This window comes from Grus americana, chromosome 1, assembly GCF_028858705.1.
Source record: "Grus americana isolate bGruAme1 chromosome 1, bGruAme1.mat, whole genome shotgun sequence".
Taxonomy (NCBI): domain Eukaryota; kingdom Metazoa; phylum Chordata; class Aves; order Gruiformes; family Gruidae; genus Grus; species Grus americana.
The window spans coordinates 196,991,928-197,009,512 of NC_072852.1; the positions used below are offsets into that span (position 1 = coordinate 196,991,928).

Below are 17,585 nucleotides of genomic sequence, written 5' to 3' on the forward strand. Positions count from 1 at the left end.
TCACCGCTCGCAGCAGTCCCCCTTTATGGCAGGGCTGTGCCCCCCCGACGCTCAGGGCAGCATCGTGGGCTCAGACATGGTGAAACAAATGACTGGGGCAGCAGAGAGCTGGGATTTGAAAACCTACATGAATTAAAACAAGGATAATCTGGGCTAGGTAACAACTCCTAGCTTGCTCTTACAGCCAGCATCATCGAGGCACATCGCCATTGCCTAGGCAGGGCACCAGTGACTTTGAGTGGCGGGGAGGGCTCCGTCAGTGCAGGGCTGGGACCGTGGACAAACACAGAGAAACACCATGGTCTTATGGCTTCCAGTGCTTGAGCTAACATGCTCAGGACCAGCTTGATCATCTCTGCCCAGCACTGCCCTGTGTGGTCCTCTCCTTGGGGCTGCTGCAGAAGTCACAATCTGCAGATGCGTGAAAATCTGCTGTCACTAATGTCAGGCTTCCTGGGCTGGTAGCCGGGGTTTTTCCTTATCAGCAGGTACTTTATGATGTAGCACTCCAGTTCACATCAAAAGGAAGGAAATACAGAAATACATTCTCAAAGAAAGGGATTTGTTCCTAAAAGGTCAGTGAGATTGGTACAGGACCTAAGGGCAGGATCTGGTCTGCAAAGCATGCAGTGAGAGTGATTGGTAATGAACATGCTGCATTTTGGAGGACAAGGTAAGACCATACAGTTCTGGGAATAATGTAAGAACCTTGGGAACCAGAAACACGTGTCAGAGCTTATTTTCTCCCAAGGCAGTTGAACATTAACAAAGCCTACATTAGCAGCAGCGCTGTGCCGCTGGCAGGAGGGGGTCTGATGCTCCCCTTCTTCCAGGCTTCACTGGTCTGTCACTTCAGCTTCACGTGGCAGGTAGGCTGCGAGCCTCTGATCTTGCCCTCACCCCTCGGGATGGTTAGGTAAATCTCAGGCCAGCTGAAATCTGGATGGAGCACACCTGAGCTCTCCTGGGAGAGGAGGTTACTGTGGCTGAGCTCAGCTTCCCCCCGGCAGGGATTTCTGTGAGTCCTAACATATTTTTTACTCTGACCTTTACTAAACTTGGCTGTTCCCCAGTCATTTTAGCCCAGATTTGTCTAGCAAGGGAGGCTTGGCTTTTGAAGTCATGCTGTCTATCCCATGAGGTTTTTACCTTGCTCATTTGCAGGCAAAGAAAGTACCATTTGTTGTATGAGTGTACGAGACAAGCAGCAGCTTATAGTTTCATTATTATCTACCAGAGAAAGAAAACTTCCCCATCTAGGAACATTTTATTTTCTTTGTGGACAGGAGATGATAGGGTAATGAATGGCCACTCGTGACATGAGAATGCAGGAGTGACCCTGGTGTCTTCGATGGTTAGACAAAGATGCATCCATTGATACAAAATCATTAGAAATCACTTTTCTGCGCAGGGAGCCCAGTCACAACCCTTTTTGTGATGTTTCCATGCAGAATTGCACACTGCAGGAAGACAGCCTGGCAGCTACAGCCATCCTGATGGCACTGTCTAAGTAATGGCAGTTCAGCTTTTAATTATAACGAGCTTAACTCAGTCTGGACATTTGAAAATTATGCATCCACTCCCAACTTGAGCTTGCCCTGCCTGAATTTTAAGTTCGTAGATAACTTGGTAAAAGCATGAGCCAGTCGCAGTGAAACCCTCCTTAGCTCTGTTACCCTGCAAAACCCCAGGCCTGTTGGAAATATTTGTGTTTGAGCACAAAGGGAGGTGCACAAGCTCCTTGATGATCTCATGCTGCCCATCTTCTCCCTTTCTTCTGTGTGCATCAAGACAGGAGGACTCTGTCCTTGGTCAACGTTAGTTTTGATCCCTTGGATGACAGTGGGAGGATGGGGGGTGCAGCTGGGATGAGCAGCATTTCTCTGCAGGCACCTCCAAGCACAGCAGCTTTTTGCACAACATTTTTGGCGTAAGAACTCATGGGAAGTGGCTTTGCTTGTGTCACAGGAACACGGAGGGGCCGCAATCAATGGCTTCGGCCAGACCTTCAGCTGCTGTAAATAGTCACAAGCTCATTTCACCACCTGAGATACATGTTTCCTCCTGTAGACTGACCTTAAACCTCGTGTCACACTGTGGGAGCTCACATCAGAGAGGAAAACCAGCCAGCCCCGGGCAGAAGCGACAGTAACCAAGCACCCTCTGGCTGCCGTTAGGATAACATAGCAATTTGCCATCTTCTTTCTCTTCTCTCGCCTGTAATTATGCTTTAGTCACTGGTCATCTGTTCTCGTCAGACCTATAATCCGGCAACCTTTCCGGTCCTGTCACCTACAAGTACTTATTTGTTTGCACAGTTAGGAAGACTTAAACTTCTTTTCCTGCTCTTTTGGGAAGACACAAACTGCAGGCAATTTAGTTGGCAATGTAACACCGATAATGTGTCTCACTTGGAAAAAAATCCATAGGTGCTTTAAGTGTTAAGCATATGGGGCATGACAGTAAACATGCTCTGACAGACTCAGGAAACGTTAAATGAAAGCAGAGCTGCAGAGGGGGGAAGGCAGCGAGGCGGCTGTGACTCAGTGCAGGCAGAGATTCCCCTTCATGTTGTACATTTAGCGATGTCCATCTCCGACATATTTAACAAGATATAAAGTTGTAGCGTCCTGTATGGTCACTAAATTGTCTTCTGTAAGCGACTATGCGTATTTGACTTTGGCACCTTTCTAGCAGTGTGGAAAGCGTTTGTAAGGAACCATAAAAAGTCATTACATATGCAGAACAATTGAACCTCCTCAGCATCTGTGGTAGGAAACACATCTGTCTTCTGTCCCTTTCTTTCCTAAATGTCTCCCTGAATCAACTTTTATGGGAGGGTCGTAAATATCCCTTTCTATTCGAATCCAGGAGTTAACAATACCCCCTGTGACCATAAACACAAGATGTTTCATTGAGGAAAGAGGTGCACTCAAGTAAGCAGAGATCTTTGTGACAGTTGCTGCCAGTATGGTCCCCATGCACCGCTAATCACATTAGTGGGAGAGCACAGAGGTGGCCAGCAGACAGCGAAAGAAAGAGGGAGAGAAAAGCAAGACTAATCTTGTTAAAAGGGAAGCAAAGATAGACGCTACTTTTACACAGAAGCTTATAACGTCCCCATTTTCCCAGGGCTGGAATCACCTGGATGCGCTCCAAGAGGCACGGCCGCTGCCCTCGTGGACACAAACAGCCCCGCATCTCGCTTGTGTTTACTGAGGGCTGGTTTTCCTTATGGCTCTTTGCCATCCATGTTCTCTTGGTTTCTGCACAGGCAACCTCGAATCCTTCCTGAAGTAGAGGTTTACTTGCCTCCAGATGACTTTAAAAGCAGTAGGAATATTTTTAACCCCTCCACACATGATCCTTTTCCAACAGAGGAAGACCCCCAATTTTTAACAGATGAAACAAGCGCCTGATCTAAAATATCCCTGTGATTCATCATTTTTCCCTGGGGAGGCAATGTCGGATGTCTGAAGGCACCTCCTCCCTGAATGAAGACTTTTGCTCTCCGGCTGTGTGAGTATGATACGTGGATCACAGCTGTGTGGCTGCGACATGTTTTTCTTACTCGGGGAGTCCCAAAGCACCCCCAAGCTGGGAGCTAAAGATTTGCCAAGCAGTCGCTACGTGACCTCTGACAGTCCCCACAACAGGGTTTCATCCTCTAGGCAGGGCGCACAACATTGCCATGCTTTGAGCAGGATTTGAGGTGGTTGATGCAGAGGCGTTGCCCCAGGGCTGAGGTCCACTCTGCCCTTTCCCTCCTCCCGCATTTGGTGGAGATGGGGTGAGGGAACAGGGTGCAGGAGGAGAGGTTCTCCTGACCAGACACTCACTGAAACATAGGCACCAACGCGTACACCAGCCCACACCTGCAGTCCTGCGCACAGGATGCTGCGACGCAGTGCTGAGGCTCTCCAGCCCACTGGGAGTCCAGGGCAGGTGGTATCCAAAACAGTGAGTTTCCAGTTCATCTAGGCAAGACGTGCGTTTTGGGGAAAAACTTTCCCCTCTTGGGGAACTGGAGGCTGGAGAGGCAGCACCACGTGCCCAGGATGACCCTCCAAGCCAGCACTGGAGAGCTGATGGACCCAATGTTTCTAAGTATTTCTCCAGCACCTTGAGAGCAAGATGGTCCCTCCTCCCACCGCCCATCGCTGTGAACGTCCCAGAGCTGTTTTAGTGGGCCCTCTCCCACAGCATTTAATGTTGGAAGGGAAAACAGCACCTCGTTATCTGAAAGGAGCCTTAACTCGTTTTTATACCCACGACTGTTTAATCAGTATCACACTACTGTGCTGAGGATGGAAAAACAAAGCACTTGCATCAGTAATGGGGTGTCTGTCGCTGCTGCGCTGGTGCCTCGCCAATTAATCAAACAGGGCAGGGGAGGGAGGACCCAACGGATGGGATGGAGAAATCCCTGATGGAAAATCTCACTTGTTGTCACACTGGGTGGTGGGGTGGGGGAGAAAATGAAGAAGCAGCTGGACACCACTCTGGGGAGCAGACGCTGCACAAGGCAGAGACCTCTGCAATGAAGAGTAGCCCAGATAGACCCTAAATTTCTGAGCACCGCCAGCTTGGTGGCTGGCTAACCGAGAGGTGAACCTTAAATTCATGTCTTGCTCTCCCAAGAACCTTCCCTGGCCCCTGCAGCCTCTCCCACCTCAAATGGTACTGGCATTGACCATTTAATCATGGATGGGTTTAGTGGCTGTTGGGGGCTGGCTAGGACCCAGGGAACCGGGAGCTGTGAGAGGAACAAAAGGCAGCAAGGGGGACAAAGGGGAGGGGGCTACAGACACCAGGGAAGGAGGCAAAGGGGGGCCTGGAAAGAGGAGAAAGAAAATCTAGAAACAGTGGAAGGGGGAAGCCTGTTTTCTCACCTGCGATGTCTCTGATGAGAAGGTAACAGATGAAGGAATGAGTATTGGGTATTGCAGAAAGTCAGCATTTATGTCCGTGCAAGCCCTTTGCAGGCTGTAGGGGACATCCCCGATGCGCGGATCCCTGTACGCATGCTGCATTTCAACTCCAAAGGCAACAGGCAGCCAAAGTCCTCGCCCCGCTCTCCCCTTCTGGAGCTGCACAGTCTGCATTGCTATTATTATCATTATTATTATTATTTCTGTTATTACTAGTTGTTGTAGTAGTACTGCTATTCATATTATTACTATTATTATTATTTCCTGATTTTCCCAGGAATTCTTTGTCTCATACAGGCAAAAAAATCATCTGTGGTTTCTCTTAAAGACAGAAAACACCTTACTTTTTCTCTTGAGGATGTCTGTGTGGCGCTCAGATGCAATTCGTTCATCTCGGCTAAGCCAACATATTGATCTTTCCTCTGGGCTCTGACCCCTCCATGCCTTGTCTGTTTACAGAGTTATCTGTAGCATTCCTGCCTTCTCACCACTGCTCAGGGGCAGCAAACAGTTCAGATAAAATTGATCCGGCGGATACAAGGAAAGACGTCATGAAGAAACCCGGGGCACGAGGCCATTCGCAGTCTCTCTGCCGTCACGTAAGCTGGCTGAGGGTCGATTCGACATTAACTGGCTCCCGAGGTGGGTTCTCATAACAAGCAATGCTGAGCGCTCTGATCGTCCCTCACTAAGTGCAAACTGGGGTGTTACTACAATTGTCATCATCACTGCTTTTGTGCAATGAATTGTACAAACCCAAATTCCACCTTTCTCCTTAGACACGCTCACAGGGTTTGGAGGCCAGACAAGTGATGCAGACCACCCAGCCTGACTGCGCAGTACAGCCCAGAGCCTCTCTGCCTCAGTTTCAGCTTCAGTCCCATGGTTTTGCACAAGTCCATGAGTGTCTGAAAGTGTCACAGGAGTCTTCTCAGTGTTTGTCAAGACCTTCGTCAGGGCTGTCTCTAGCTTTGCAAGGGCTACACAGAACAAATGCCCTCTTTTTGGGGACACCTTGTATCCTCTCCATTTTTTAACCTTAGATAGGGTACACAAAGTTTATATTAAAGTCACTGCTTGCAGCCCCAGTCCCTGGTCCTTGGGCCTTGGTCCTGCAGACCATATTCAGAGGATTACAGATCCACACAAGTCATACCAGAAACCCTCCGCTTCTTTTGGGGAAATGACTTCACCCCTGGGCTACAATGACAGACTCCCACACAGGCACCCTGCTTGACCTCCTGAACTGTCACTTTTTTTCTGCAGAGTAGCCTAAATTCAGCCAGAGATGTGAGAAGGTGGTGCATGACTTCTTCCCTCTGCAAAGGAAGGGAAACGTTTAACTTTCAGGCATTACCATGCTGAGCATGGTGGCACCTGATTCCTGTCATAGCTCCTTTGCCTGCCTTTCCCCAAGGTGTGTGAGACCGTAACTCCAACCATGCTGTGCTCAGAGAAGTCAGTGGAGAGCATGGGAAGGGGAAGAACCCATGGTGCACCCCACAGATCACAAGCAACATCACAGAATCACAGAATGGTAGGGGTTGGAAGGGAGCTCTGGAGATCATCTAGTCCAACCCCCCTGCTAGAGCAGGATCACCCAGAGCAGGTTGCACAGGATCCCATCCAGGCGGGGTTTGAATATCTCCAGAGAAGGAGACTCCACAATCTCTCTGGGCAGCCTGTCCCAGTGCTCTGCCACCCTCAGAGTGAAGAAGTTTTTCCACATGTTGAGATGGAACTCCCTGTGTTCCAGTTTGTGCCCGTTGCCCCTTGTCCTGTCACTGGGCACCACTGAAAAGAGTCTGGCCCCTTCCTCTAGACATCTGCCTTTAGATATTTATAAGTGTTGATGAGATCCCCTCTCAGTCTTCTCTTCTCCAGGCTAAACAGACCCAGCTCTCTCAGCCTTTCCTCACACGAGAGATGCTCCAGACCCCTCATCGTCCTCGTAGCCCTCGCCTGGACTCTCTCCAGTAGTTCCCTGTCTTTCCTGAACTGGGGAGCCCAGAACTGGGTACAATACTCCAGGTGTAGCCTCACCAGGGCAGAGTAGAGGGTGAGCATAACCTCCCTCGACCTGCTGGCCACACTCTTCTCAATCCTTATTCCCCTTGCAAACAGCTGAACCTGCCAGAACACTATAAACCTGTAAATTAGCAAACACCAAGTACAAAAAAACCCCAAAACCTACCCACCCCTAAAACTCATGTTTCAGCCACTCTAGGTGACAGTAGCTTCAAGCACCATTAAGTGAGCATGCCTTTTCCAGCAGCTGCGGACAGCTATTTACTCTCCAGGTTTTAATCAGCACAGGCACTCAAGCGGCACGCAGCTGCTGCAGGCAGACAGGCAGGGCTGACGGCGAAGCTGCTGATCAGGAGAGCTCTGCTGGAGTGACTCAAGGGCTGTTTGCTTGCTGGTTGCTCTGGACAAGCTCATCCGACTGACTTTCTCTTCTGAAAAGAATTAAATTCATCTAAAGAAGTTGGATGTATAGGAGTCTTTCCTTCATCCTAGTTCTGTGTGGTTTATATATGTCTCTTTTTATGTACAGTAATGACTGTATTTTCTATAGTGGTCTGTGTCAGAGGAAAACTGTTTTCTAAGGTGTTGCCCTTGGTGGGAAAGTCTGTGAAAGGTGGTTGTAACTTCTCCCAAGGAAAGGCCAGGGCAGCTTAAAAAGCGGCATGGTGGGGCCAAGTTCACTTGAGGTACCCCACAGCAACCTCCAGCTTTGGAGTATTTTTGGAGCCTGATAATGAAAAGCACAGAAACACCGTTCCTGGGGGAAGTGGGGAGCAGTAAGGGTGACGCTCTGGCTGATACTGGGACCCATCTAGATCAGTATGAACAGGGATATAAGTGACTGGGTATTATCTGATCCACATACCAAACTAAAGTACACCAGCTCCAAAGCTTTATGGTCCCTAATAAAGTGATGTCCCTGAGCATACATCACTTAGAGGGTTTTGCTTGTCCATAATTTCTCAGGTGAGCACATCAAATGCAGCCTGAAACAGGCTGCCACTTCTGGCCCAAGCAGCTGATGCTTATGCAGTCACAAGGACAGGGAAGAGTCAGGCAATTCTGCAATACAATTATCTTGACTAATTTGAAAAAAAAAAAGAAGAAAGAAAAGAAAAAAAAGAAAACCAATGACCAGCATAGGCACTGGGTTGCTGAGGGAACGGGTCCTGTGTTGGTGTTCGTTATGTCAGGCACTTTCTCCAGCCTGCCATCTATACTTTTCTCCCCAGTTCATACTTTTCTAGCACTTCTGGGATTTCTCTCTGCTTATTTGGTGGTTTTGGTTGTATCTGTACACACAGCTACATCAAAATAACAATTTCTTCCTTGTATTTGCCATCAGAGCTAATAAAAGTCCTCCGTTTACACAGCTTGGTTCGTGAGCAGGTTCTCAAGTTATGTGTTTTCAGACTTCACTCCTATTTTTCAGATCTCTTAAACAGAAGCTTAACTGCACCTACCATGTATTGTGAGGAGAAGGCAGCTGCCACACTGACCAGCTTCAACAAGTCTCCATTTTATCCTGCCTTACTGGGCAGATCAATATACTCCAAGTGTCCCATTCCAGTCTCAAACACTGCTGGCCTTTTGGCTTGGTTGGCTTTGCAAGGTTTGGGGCTAATAGGAAAATAAATTGAGAAGGGCTGGGTGCTTCTTTGAGGCAACTGTATTTACCGCTGTGCTGCTGTAACCTTTTCTAGGATAATGAAGTGTGTCTGCACAGTCTGCTCGACGGCTAGAGAGGGTGGTGGCATTGGCCCGCAGTGTGCTGGATTCAGTAAGAGTCAGACATTTGCTGAATTTTCTGCTAAATTGTTTCAGTTACTGTATTGGAAGAAAATAACTTGATGTTTAGAGTCCTTATAGCCAAGACCAGTGAGAACTAGGGCAGTTTGGCTGGGACAACGATGCTGGTGGGTTGGACACTGTGAGACACCAGAGACGCTGTGCTGTACCCCAGCACAGATAATGAATGGGCTTGCCTCTGCGCCTGTTGCAGTCAGCGGGAGAGGACGGGCTACAGTAAAGGTCTTTAACCCAAGCCCGTCAGCACAATCACCTTGCAGTAGCAAGGCTTCACCCTGTAATGCTGCAACCCAGGAAACTTTTGGGAACTAACTTCCCGGGCTGCGGGATAGGACCCAGATTCCTGCAGTGGTAGAGCCTCTGCTTGCAGCCAGGAGGTGGGTGTGCCGGAGGGACGGAGCAAATCACGAAGCTGTTGGCTGTATTCTGTTCAACCAGGAGACTGGGCATGCACGTAGGAGCAGAGCTCACGTAACTTACCACTGCAGCCTTCAAATGAAGTGTATCTGTATTATCCCTGTGGGTTTGATTCACTCACTGCATTACCCCAGATTGATGCCGGTACTACTCAGCAAAAGCAATGCTGCAGTCAAATGGAGCAGCGAATCAGGCAGGCTGTGCTTATTTTCTTCTTGGCATGACAAATGATGAGCTGCTTTTGGAGTTGCTACAAAAATGCATTTTAGAGGAAGAGAAAGAAAGGGTCAATACCTTTCAAGATACCATTCCACACTGAATTATATGGCACTTCCCAAATTGTCTGTGGCATATTAGCTGGTGAATGGTTTAGGCTGTGATCTCTCCGCAGTCTTACAGTAGTCGAAAATTTAAATTTTAATTCACAATGTTTAGTTTATTGCTCTCTTTGAGCCAATATTTACCAGTGTTTATTAGTTGTCTGAAAACGATTTAATTGCATGAAAGACACGTTACCTTTCAGACCCTAGCGTGCCTTGGGCAAGTGACTAATCTCTTTTATGATCCCCCCAATGGATCAAGCATCTGAACAGGGAATAAAGCCATCGCATTTTAGAGGCAAAACTCACCATGGACCCAGCTCCTCAGGCTGCCATGTGCCTTCACTTCCCAGAGAAGCTGTTTGATGCTCTGTGAAAGACACTCGGACCATGTCAGGAGGTCCCATTTCTGCAGTATCTAGAAGAGCCTAATTTCAAACTTAAGTGTAAATCCATGGGCTGACACTTACTAGCTAGTAAAAATTTGAGAAATCTGAGCACATCACTTCCAGGGCTCAAGTACAGGTGAGAAAACCTAGAATAAGAAAAATAAGAGAAGAGTAAAGAGATATTTAAATCACAAGCAGAGGCATGATGAGGAAAAAGGAATCTTTTATACCTTTTCAGCTCCAGTTAACTCAGTGATCTGTGTGTGTTATTATACAGTATGCAAATGAGACTGTAGCAGTCCTCAGTCCGGGAGAGGAGTATTGCTCTCTCCAGCACCTCCTGTGCAGCGTAGTCCATTCTCTGCATTGCCTCTGGTTGTCATCTCTACCCACACTGGGGAAAAGCCATCAGTAGTCGAACTGTTCATGGTGACTAAGGCACAGATATATGGAACCATAACTCCAGTCATCCAAGATCCTTCCTGGTGAAGTTTGGGGATTATTCCTTGACCTGAAGCTGGGGATGTCTCCTGTGAAAACCACACAGTGTATGGACCTTCTCTGGTGCTTTGGGGCAGGCTTTGACTGCCACCCAACGTGTGTCAAAGCCCCCTTTCCCATGTTGGTTTTACACTGGGAATGTCCCAACTGTCAGTACCAAAGGTGGGCTCCCAGCACACTCCAATTTGCTCTTGAAAGAAACCCAGGCATGCAAGCAGGGAGGGAAGTCACGCTGTGCATCGGTGGCTGTCCCCTGAAATGCGACCTGCTCAGCCCTGCTCACGGCCTGGGCGAAGCAGCTCTGCTTGTGCCACCAGATGAACCCTCCTCTGCTCTGCAGGGGACACGGGGCCGGAGAGAGGGCTTTCCCTACGGCTCCCTTGCGCGGACGGATTGCCACGTGCCCAGGAATAGGTACACGGACACTGCTAAATGCCTAGCCTATCATCTGAGCTGGATCTTTAAATAGTACAGGAAGGTGCTGTGTTTGGTTCCAGGGTGTCTAATGGATCTCCCTGGAGGGAAATCAATGCCATTAATACTGGAGCACTGGTCTGTTTTTTCACTGCCTCTCAGCACCGATCAATCACTCCAGGCTGCCACCATCTCATTCACTGTCCAGATGGCAATATCCAGCGCTTGCAGTTTTTAAGCTCTTGTATAAAAGAGAGAAAAGCAGGCTCTTCCCAGCCATAATCAGGATATCTGCTTGGTAGCAACTGTACACAAATAGCCTGGTGGTCCATCACCTAGCTCCCTCTCTTATGAAGTGTCTTCCTAGACTGTCTTCAGAGGATCACCCCAGCATTGCTTAACTTCTTCTATTATACAGGAAAACAAATAGACACAGTCCTGTATTTTATTTAGAAGGGCTTTTACACCTCTTCTTGCATTCAGATTGGTGCTTTTCTCTTTAAAGCAGCAGATCTGAGAATGATGCAGATTGTTACATGGATACATCAGATTTTGGAAGGAGAGGGGTGTTAAGTCTTAAATTTTGTGATTTTTCACCTTAGTTACTCCTAAAGACTCAAAACTCTCAGTTGCGTCTTTGCCTCATTTTGGTACCGACCATAAGTTTTTAGGTGAGGATGACTTTGGAAACTTGAAAACATAAACAGTGAGACTGGACAAATCTATGCATAGCAACTATAACTCTTCACCAACTGAAAACCCAAAAAAGCTCTTCATGCTTTCAGAAAGCTACATAATAAAAATATAACCACATTTGTTCACTGCTTCAGATCAACAATGAGCTTACATACCGCCCTTGTGATATTTCTGAAACGTACTTTGATAGCCATTGTCTTTGACTGACATTACTTGTACAAAACCAAGAAAATAATCAAAAATAGTACTATTTCTGATACTTTCTATCTTTACACTAATGTGATAAAAATTAGTGACTTTTCTGTAGTCATCAAAGTACTTTACTGGGCACTTATTCTGTGTTAACATTCACAGTCCAGAACTACCAAACTTCCATTTAGTAGAAAAGAAGAAACCTTTCTTTTACAAAAAGCAGTGAAAAAGATTCCTCTCCTTTCCCTTATTATTCCACCCAGAGATGGGTCTTATTCTTTTTTAAATTGAAAGGTTGTAGTACACATTTTAAGTTTTTGGCAGTTGTGCTGTAAGGTAACTCCAATGTTGCATAGTTTCTGTATATTCTTTTGAACGTCGTCTACAACGACGGTTGTTGTGGACAACAAGCTTAAAACTTTGCCGGTTGCTATTGTGAAGGATTTCTTGCACAAAGACCTCACCTTTTATGCTTGTGGTTATTAATATAAAGTTATCGTGAATGACATTTATGTGTCATTTAGCCAGCTGCTGTTCAGATACATAATAAGAGTCGTGCCCTGCCCATGTGTGTTAGATAACCAAGATTACTCAGTAAATATAATTCTCCTAAACACTATGCAAACAATTCCACGTTGCACTTACCCAGTTCTTCATTCTCTTTTTCTGGATTCATTGGTTCATTTTAACACCTTTCTAGGCTAATGTGACTGTTCCCCCAGCTTTCTTCACCATCGACTATCGTGACGAACTGAGTTGTTGCATCAAAGGAAATCCCAGTCTGATAAGAAGTGATAACATGGTAAGCAGGTTTTCTGCCTCTTTCATAGATTGCTTGATTCAGCTGATAGAGCCTTAAATTATGATTGGCTCCATTTCCCTGCCATGGTCATTTGGTTATAATATCTCTCTGGTGCTGTCAGCTTCACAGGCCTGCATAGTCAGAAGGCGGTGATAGTACAGACAGACAGTGATCTCTCTTAATGTCAAACTCAAACTTCCTTGAAAAGGCATCAACGTGTGTTGAAAGTAAGCCTACATCTAGTGGAATGCTGTCTCTATTGCACAGAAGTATATTAATTGGAAATGCACCAAGTCAGAGCTTTCCAGCTGAGATAACCTTTCAGTAGAGCAAGAGATGCCACATGACCTTTATGCAATCTCACTGTGCTGCTTCTAAAACATCCTTTGTTGACAGATTTAGATATGTGAACCAGAGTAAGTCCTTGCTAAAATGCTCCAGCCCTGAGGGGGTCCCAGGTAAGTTTGAGCTACAAGCTGCAAGCCTCTACAAGTAATTGACCTGGGTTGAGAGCCAGCTGGATCACCTGCAGATGTTAGCTGTGGTGGTAGACACTTGCCCAAAGGGAACTGGATTGAAGTTACTCAGCTTTCATCAGATAGCAAATATTATCCCTCTCAGTTGCTTTGAACTGTGAGTGTCCAGTGAGAAATAGCTCTGGATTCCAGCTCCATTCGACCTACTTAACTCAGCCACTCCATTTAATAGGGGCAAGGTCACCATGGTTTCTTCCTGGCATTGGATGATCAGTGCAGAAAAAAGCCTTAATCATTCTGCCCTCAGCACTCATACTCTTGAGCTCAGCCAGACTCTTGACACAGCACCACAGACCACAGCCCTTACCTGAGAACTGCCTGCCTCCAGGTCTGTAATAGACACCACATCCTCATCTCTCAACGGATCATGGTAGAGGAGGCCTCTGAGATAACCTTGGCCAGTTAAAAACAGTCCTGATTAATACTCTCGGACCTGGACATGACTGTGGAGTTAGCTGCGGGCACGAATCACCAATGTAACAGCTTTGCGCGTGACTGCTATTGAGGAGATGGGGATGTGTCCCCTCACCAGGATAAGCCATGAACAGCAGCTCAGGCCATTGGAGATGAAGTAAAATACCATTACTGTGCTGTCTTTTAATGTATAACATTCTTTACCCATGCAATGTCTGCTGAAACAACTGCAGATAGTATCAAGCCGGCTCACAGGGTGGGGTTGCTGCAGGCATTTTCTGGGAAGAGAACCATGCTTTGCCTTCATCCTCTCTGAAGTTTAAAGGCTGCTATGGCCAGCCCTCTCCAGCCAAAAGGCAGTGGAGATTTCCTGTGACAGGAAACTCAGAGCAAGGAAAATAACATGTTCTGGGAAGATTCACTGGGTATTGACTGTACGGGACAGCGGACCTCCCACATCTACCTCAAAGCTGGACCTGCCCTTGAGGATCTCCTCCGAGCACTCATCTGCCAGAGCATCTGCTTTTGCTCTCTGAAGAACCTGGGGCCAGCTGAATTAGTTGCAACAGGCATGAAACCATGGATGCTGTAATAAATGACATTCTTATTTTAGGCAACAATTTTACTTTGATGAAGACTGTTTTTAAATACATTTCAAAGAAACATTGCAAGTTGGCCTGAGCATCTGGCAGCTCTGGTTGGGGTCAGAAGAGCACAAATGTGTATGTTTGTAGGTGTACCTGCCCCTGAGAGCAGAAGAAGCAGTAAGTGTGGACCTCCTCAGGACTAGGAAGATGAGAGCCAGATCCCCAGCTGTGGCCAGAGTGGCAAGAGAGTGGTGAGTGAGCCAGACCACCCACTCTGCAGAGATGCAATCAGTGTAGGGACAAAGATGTAATGGCACCTTTAGTAAGCAGCCTGAAGAAACCTTAATTTCTTTCCATGGAGGGTGATCAGTGCTCTGATTAACGCCTCTCAGAGCCACTTATTCCCCAGGCTTTGTAAGAAAGAGGTTCCAGCAAATGCTCTGAGTTTCAGTTTAACAGGACACCCACAGTAGATGACATGAAGCTCAGTATTCCGGCTTTGTCCACCTCAAACCTGAAATATTCTGTAGAAGAATTGAGAGGTGGATTGAGAAATGGAGGAAACAGTGATTGCACACTTTACTGTCAGCAAACTCAGAGTGGTTCTTCCCACAGGTCTCCAGAACAGCAGTTCTTGAACTTGGGGTTGAAGGGAGGAGAAGGCCTTCTCTAGGGGCTCCAGTGTATATCTCAGGGATGTATGTCAGATGGTGAAAGATGGAGGTGAAAAGCCCCTGGTGGTTGTCTTTGCCCTCTTCAATTTTCTGTATCTTCCTCCCCACACACATATATCCATGAAATTCTTTTCTCTTCAGGAGCTGCATGAGGAAGACGATACTTGTCTGGAGCCAGTGACACCCTTTGGTGAGTCATCCCTTCTCTTGGCATTGGATCCAAGTGATCAATACATTCCTCAAAGGTTGAATCTCAGGCTGAAGTCCTGGCAGACACGAATGAGACTGGAAAGCCAGTTTTGGAGCCAGAATCGCAGGCTCTTGTGTGTGCAGCAAGAAGCCTGGGAGCAATGAGGACCGCAGCACACACCAAAATGTCACTATTTCCATACCTCACACAGTGACATCGACACCTGCACATGATGGAATCATGCCTAACGTGGTTTCTCCTGGACACCAGAGCTCTGACTCCCCCAGAGTCTGGGCTCCATCTCACAGATCTGCAACCGATGTCCACAAGCTCCGAAAGCCACCAAGTCCCCAGTGTGTCATGGCCAGCTCTGGCTCAGCAGAGCCCAAGAGTCCAGGCTGCCTCCCTACCTGCAAGACAAGCTGGCAGCATCTCACAGTCACATCTGACAGAGACCTGCCCACACCTATTTTGCAGAATATTCTGACTCCTGCAGATTGATATTCATGCCTGGAAACCTCGGTCGTTGCAGGGCTCTCAGCCAGCCCTCGCTCTGCCCAAAGCCCTGCTCGCTGAGGACCAGGGCAGCCACCTGGACATCTCCCTCTGCCTCCATCATCACAGCAGGCACCTCTACTTTGGTGTTTTCCACAGACCATGATTCCATCTGACTTGCAGTAAATGCTGTCATCCGTGGGGGTGTGTGTGTGTGACGTTTTCTGTCAAGTACCAACTTGGGAGCTGGCGACCTTTGTGTTTGTGCTGGTGAGGATACGTAGTGGGTGTCAGCACGGTGTGATCGAAGAGCTTTCACCAAAGGAAGAATTAATAATGTCTGCTTCTTTCTTTCACACTTCTGCAAGACTCAGTCAACCCTGGCGTCATGATTGATGGCATGAGCAAAGCCTTGTTGGCGCCATGTCGAAGGCAGGTGCCTATTAATGAAACAAAAAGACAAGGATGAAGGTGTCTTGCAGGGCTCAAAACTCCCCTATCAGTGCTGGAAAGTCAAAGTGAGTGGCTTGTTCAGGGGGGTGTATTTGCTGACAAAAGTCTGTGCAAACAAGGACCTTGCGAGAACGTACAGGGAACAGCTGCTCTGTATCTGGGAAAGGTAAATGCAGTTTGCAGAGCAAACTCTCTCTAATTCAGGCAAATACTCTTACAAGCAGCGTAGCTGAAAAGAAAACACGTTTACTGGGATGTTAACATGACTCGTATCAAGTGCAAGGAAACGGGGAAAATGCCCGTGTCTGTGAGCCTGCTGCCTGAAGCAAATAATTCCTGTTAAGAAAATCCTATTGCGTGAAGCATCTTGCCTTGAGCAAATATCCTCACTACCTGAGGTGGAAAAGTGCTCAGTACGTGGCAGGATTTGGCCCAGTCCAAGCACCAGCTGTGTGCTTTTATTTGCAAAAAGGGCTTCGGACGTTAGGTACTGATTTGAGCTGCGCCCAGGGCTGCGCTGCAGAGGTGGGGGGTGCAGGGAATCGGCGCATCTCAGGAGGCTGACACTGAACATCCCCACGCCGAGCATCCCGAATCACCAGCCCGTCAACATTTCATCCCGTGTTTCTCCCTTTCCACCTCCAGGACCACCGCCATCGCCCTCAGCGCCCCGGAGGGAGAAGCTAGAGATGCCTTCAGGAGAGCAGGAGGAGCTGCAAAATCTGGGGACAGAGCCCCACCTTGTGGAAGCAACCTCAAGCCCTGCTCGCCAGAGGCATTCGTGGGGTGGCTTGTGAGCTTGGACCAGGTGATCCTTGAGGTCCCTTCCAACCTGGTATTCTATGACCTTGTGCCCCACACTGTGCCTGCTGCCACACCGGTTAGTCTAATAAAAGGTTTTATCTCAGTGTCAGTCACAGCACAACATCGTCCCCGCAGGCACACGGCACAAGCATGCGGCAGTGCCTGCGTCTTCCTCTCCCATAGCTCAAGATAATCTGTGCAGCACGTGTGAATGGTAGTAATATTTGTGTTACTACTGGGAAAAAAAAAAAAAAGTTTTATTCGTTACAGCAGGTTTCTGATTTACAGACAGTCAAAGAGCTGGTTGAAAGCCAGGCCAAGCAATTAAATGGCCTTTTACGTGATCAGACCAGGCGGCAACGGGAAGGCATCAGGCGGAGCAGACGTGAGGACCAAGGGATTACCCATGGCTGGGTCAGCCATCACGGGAGCGCTGCCTGGGGGAGCTGCTCAGCAAGCAAGAAGGACATGGCCCAGGAGAGGCTGCATGTCAGCAGCTCTTTGAAGCCAGGTTTTTGCTGGGTTTCTGTATATAGAAATGGCCCTCTCCTCCTTTCCCCGCCTGTACTCAGGGAAGATGGTATCTACCCACTTTGTTCATACATAAAGCAGAATGGTAACAGCAGATCATTCTCCTCCTCCTCCTTGAAGGCCCCCCAGAAGATCCTGTGGCACCGAACTGAGCTGGGCAATGCCAGAGCAGAAGGGTAAGCTGCATTGAAATCAGTATCCAGCGGCACCCACAGAAAGCACCACCAGTCAGGCTTTGTGTCCAGGGGAGGAGATGCAGGACTGAATCTGCTCCATCAGATTAATTTGATTTCTGTTGACAGTTCCTTATTCCTGTCAGGAAAACAAAGCGAACTCGTCCCCTTCCAAAGCTTCTGATTTGGGAAATGAAGTCTAGATCTGCCATATGGGTCAGAAAAGCAA

At 47.7% G+C, this 17,585-nt stretch overlaps 1 long non-coding RNA gene across 1 annotated transcript; it reads left to right on the forward strand.

Annotated features, from left to right (window-relative positions):
* The first annotated feature begins 804 nt into the window (after nucleotides 1–804).
* On the forward strand, nucleotides 805–16,779 carry LOC129201882 (uncharacterized). Its single transcript, XR_008575516.1, has 3 exons — nucleotides 805–869; nucleotides 12,398–12,499; nucleotides 16,494–16,779. It is a non-coding gene; the product is annotated as an uncharacterized LOC129201882 (long non-coding RNA).
* Nucleotides 16,780–17,585: the final 806 nt, after the last annotated feature.